This window comes from Phaenicophaeus curvirostris, chromosome 1, assembly GCF_032191515.1.
Source record: "Phaenicophaeus curvirostris isolate KB17595 chromosome 1, BPBGC_Pcur_1.0, whole genome shotgun sequence".
NCBI classification, from domain to species: Eukaryota; Metazoa; Chordata; class Aves; order Cuculiformes; family Cuculidae; genus Phaenicophaeus; species Phaenicophaeus curvirostris.
The window spans coordinates 61,917,505-61,922,221 of NC_091392.1; the positions used below are offsets into that span (position 1 = coordinate 61,917,505).

Here is a 4,717-nt window from a genome sequence, read left to right on the forward strand (position 1 = left end):
CTCTTCTCCAGGCTAAACAACCCCAACTCTCTCAGCCTGTCCTCATATGGGAGGTGCTCCTGCCCTCTGATCATCTTTGTAGCCCTCCTCTGGACCTGTTCCAACAGTTCCATATCCTTATATGGAGGATTCCAGAACTGGACACAATACTCCAGATGAGGTCTCACAAGAGAGGAATAGAGGAGCAGAATCACCTCCCTCGACCTGCTGGACACGCTGCTTTTGATGCAGCCCAGAACATGGTTGGTCTTCTGGGCTGCAAGCACACATTGCTGGCTCATATCGAGCTTCTCATCAACCAGCACACCCGAGTCCTTCTCTGCAGGGCGGCTCGCAATCACATCATCCCCTGTCTTGTACTGAAATCAGGGATTGCCCCAACCCAGCTGTAGGATCTAAAATTTTTCCTAAAATATATCTAGCTGCAGACTCTGGTTGTAAGTTAGATGTACCATTGATATATCTTTCCTCTCTCTAATTAGTACTAATCAAATTATTAAATAATTTTGAAAAGTGGGCCACATCCAACCCTTCTATTCAAAATGTCCTCTGCCTGAACTCTTCAAAGCTGTCAGAGAAATTTCTGGTAAAGCTTATAATACATATGTTTTATGGAAATAAAGTGGCACCGGGAATGTTTTCACTAACTGTGCCAGTTCAAACCCACATAAGTCATGCACTGAATTGTTATGGTTTGAAAAGAGCTGTTTGCATTTTATTTTTTAAAGCTTTAATTAAATGACATATAAAGCTACTAACATCTTAGGTCAAAGAGAGTGCCAAAATGGACATTATAAAAATGTTCACTTTGGTATTAATTCTGTATTTATGGGGCACCTCATGTCTGTAAAACCTCCCTAGATCACTATTAATCATAACCTATCAAGTACATTCATCACATATTTTTCCTGTCATACACCAAAGAATGTCTTATTAATTAAAGGGGTAAAAAATTGGAAAGGTTCCTTTTTTCTTCCATTGTTTTGTAGAAGAGGAAATGGTAAAGTTCAAATGGTAAATCTGCTCTTTTCCAGCAAATGTTCTTGTTGGGAAAGCAGATTTCAGTCACATTAAAAGCAAAACTGTTTTGCAAAGTTTGGCCCAATTCTTGCTTGGGCTGCTTGCTCATCTAGTTCTTCTGAACTGAATTCACTGCAAAAGCAGATTTTGCCCTTTTAGCACTTGTGCTGCAAAATCCATGACTGTTATTAAAGGCATTTTAATTAAACCCAGCATTAAAACTACATGTTTCTTTCAAACCATCTATAACCAATAATTAGCAGCATGGAGTTTTTCAAACCTCAAAAGAAATTGTTTGGGTGATACGCTATATGTGGTTTATAGATATAAAATCCCTGGGGTTTTGTTTTCTGGGAAAGAGAAGACAAATTCCCATCTCAAAGTTAAATGGACTGAGTTTTGTGTTCAATCCCTACTGGACAGTAGTCCACATCTCAAAAGCTAATAGTCACTTTAATTCGTGACAGCTGTTTTCTTTACAATAGAATTAAATTTTATATAGCTCCATTCATATTTGAGGTGTCCCAAAGTATTTAACAATAAGAAGTCAGTGCCAGCTTTCATGGACTACTGCAGCACATTAGAGTTTTGCTTGATGATGGTCCCCAGAACCTGGGTCCTTGGCTGGTGGTGGATCTCTGGGTGTGGGGACTACCAGGGTAGATGTTCTGCACCCAGCAGCCTCCCTCCAGCCCTCCAGCCACAGGTGGCAATAAAGACAGAACCTTCAGGTTAAGCTCATGCCAATTCAGAAAGTACAGCAAAATGCCCTTTCCTCTAATATCTTTAAGCAAACACACCTTCAGCCAGTTCTATAAGTATTGGTCTGCTAAATTTCTATATTTTCTATGTTTTCTGTCCAAAATCAGATCCTGCCTTGGATCTGCTGCAAAGGCTGACTTGCATTAGTGTGGTTGCATTAGTTCTTTACCACACTGAAGGCTGAGCAGAGCAGGGCAGATAGGATCCTTCCACCCTCGATAACGATCATATTCTCACATGACAGAGAAATCCTGGGTTAGTAACTGCCTGCTTATGAGATTTAGACCATGCATATCTGCTGAGTGCATCTTAAGCATCCATCTTAATCTTTGTCAGTAGAGTCACAGAATCATAGAATCATTAAGGCTGGAAAAGACCTCTAAGACCATCAAGTCCATCCATTGGCCCAGCTCTACCATGCCTACTAAACCATGTCCCAGAGTGAATCCCTTCTGAAGAGCTTACAGCTATCCATTGCGACACTCGAAAATCACTATTCTACATGCCACATACTTTGTTTTAACCACTGCCTCGAAATGGCAACAGCAAAAGCATGTCTGTAAATCTTAAGGTATGAAGGCATGATAACTCAGACCAACAGGAATGAGGAAGGAATATATCTTACGTACATACTTACTTCTAATTGGGAGTTCAGTGTAAAACAGTAGTTCTGTGGTCACACAAAGGAGTATTTGACAACAGAAATACCTGAGAACACAGGTAATAAGCTGTATCTGAGCTCACCATCAGGCCCCTGCAATTGCAGGCAGTCACTTTGTAAATCAGCTGTACAAGTAAGGGAGAGGAGTTGATAGTGAATAGAAAGACTACACCAACCTTTCTGTGACCTGTATCCCTGTGTCTTATTAACACAGAGGATTGTCCAGAAACAAATATTGTTGCCTTCAGCTGGATAACTTAATATAGTCAGAATAATAAAATTGAGTTACTCTAAAAGACTTTTTCCTAAGAAAATGACACTAATTAGTAATTTTGCCTTTGAGGCAGTGAGCTTTTCTAGACAGTCAGAGTGGGATAGGTCAAAATCTTCCAGGATAAATACATAAAGTACAGGTTCATGAATTACATCAGAGGTTTGAAACCAATAAACAAGTTACACCAATCTGTGCTCTGGAACAACATACACCTAATGGATCTAAATTCTTCCCTGCTGTGATTCTATGAAATCAGTGAAGTTACTCTAAGACTTTGAAATACCAGTTTTATTGCATAGGAGTAAGCTCATCTTTTTTAGAGGCCACAAATGGGTTCCAGCCATCATGAAGTAAATAATTTTCAAGAATGGATATCCAATGGAAATTTTCTGCAAAAGAGCTAAAAAGAAGCTTGCATTACCAATATGTGTTTAAAATAATTTAACACGTGATAAGGACAGGTAGGGATGTCATGATGCCAAACAAGCTTTGGAGATTGAAGTCACATGTGAGCATGAAATCATGAGAAGGAGGGAAGAAGACAAAGAAGGTACAATGAACAGACATCGAGCAGTGTCATGGTTGGAAGGATCATGAACTTCTCACCTGATGTCCAACATAACACGTTGCAAGAATGCAGTGTGGAAAAGCAGAATTGGGAGTGAGCTGGGATAAAAAGAAGAATAAAGTACCAAGCTGTTATGCATAAACAGGATAAAAAGAAAGCAAGGTCTTAGTACAGGCACATGTTACAGAGCCTTCCAAATACATGTATTGCCCAAGGCTGATGCTGTTTTCCAAAAGACTTTTTCTCATTTCCTATGTTAAGTTGAAAGGCACAGAACATGCCATTAATCTTAGAAGAAGCCACTTTTACTTCCAGGAACAGAGTCATCTGAGCTTGGCTCAATGACTGAGAATTCTTTTTACTTATCCTTTGATAGGTAGGTTTTAGTGGGTGATGACATTCATCTTTTAGAGCAAAGGATTTGTAAGACTGTTCATTCATATTTCTCTCACAGGAAGCAATCCAGATGTGCATTCCTAGTATTATCTTTATCCTAATTCTGAAAAATACCCATTCACTTCAAAAGCCTGTTTAGCCAACACAAAGTAAGGATCCAGGCTGCATCTTAGTACCTAGCAGTTAAACGCTGTGAACAAGTAAATTAATAGGAAGATAAAAGTAAATGAGCTGTAATTCTTACAGCAGGGCTCTGATTTCCTTCTCAGTTTCCCATTAATTTTAACCACTGACTGGTTCTTCAGGAAAAATTCTCACATTTTAGGTCTCTTTGGGTAGAGTTTGTTCCACTAAAGCCAGGTCTAAGCTTATCTTTTAAAATCAGAAATAACGAGCTTCGGACAGTGAGTCACCCCATTCAAGCGTGGCCACCAAAGGCAGCTGGGACATGTTGTGCTCTGGGGGTGCTTATTTTCCTCTGCTGCTTTGTAAGGGATACTTTGTAAGCAGAAAAATTAATACAATCAAGTGAAAAATACTTTTTTTTTTTTTTGCAGATGTGCTATACATACTTTCCCGTCCTCTCCTGCCCTTTTCCTGGCTTCTCATTTGTCTGATGCATTAAGTTATAGGTCTCAAGAGCTGCTGTGGAAGAGAGGAAAGAATGCTGGCTGCCTCCTAAAAACTAATCAAGCGCAGCCACACAACAATCTGCATCATTCACAGCCAAGCACCTAGTGTGTTAAATACCCGTAAAAAATGGCAGATCATTACAAAGCTGCTTTCTCTCTGTTGTATGTAGGAATAGGTGACCACCTTCTCATGTTTTTGAGGGTCTTATCCATGTACATAAAATTTTCTCCTCAGAGTTGCTTACAGACTTAAGGCATTCAAAAACTTTGTGGTAATGACCTCTACAGAACACTGAATGTGGAAATATCCAGTCCTACAGCTTCATAGCCTTTTAAACTAAAATCACGATCTTCTTAATTATTATAGAACCATAGACTCACAGAATCATAGAATGGTTTGGGTT

The 4,717-nt window shown here is 39.4% G+C and overlaps 1 long non-coding RNA gene across 1 annotated transcript; it reads right to left on the reverse strand.

Moving 5' to 3' along the window:
- Positions 1 to 441: 441 nt before the first annotated feature.
- Positions 442 to 4,331, reverse strand: LOC138716667 (uncharacterized). The gene is made up of 3 exons (XR_011336703.1): positions 4,254 to 4,331; positions 3,324 to 3,383; positions 442 to 1,706 (listed from the first exon to the last, which is right to left on the reverse strand). It is a non-coding gene; the product is annotated as an uncharacterized lncRNA (long non-coding RNA).
- Between the last annotated feature and the right edge of the window lie 386 nt (positions 4,332 to 4,717).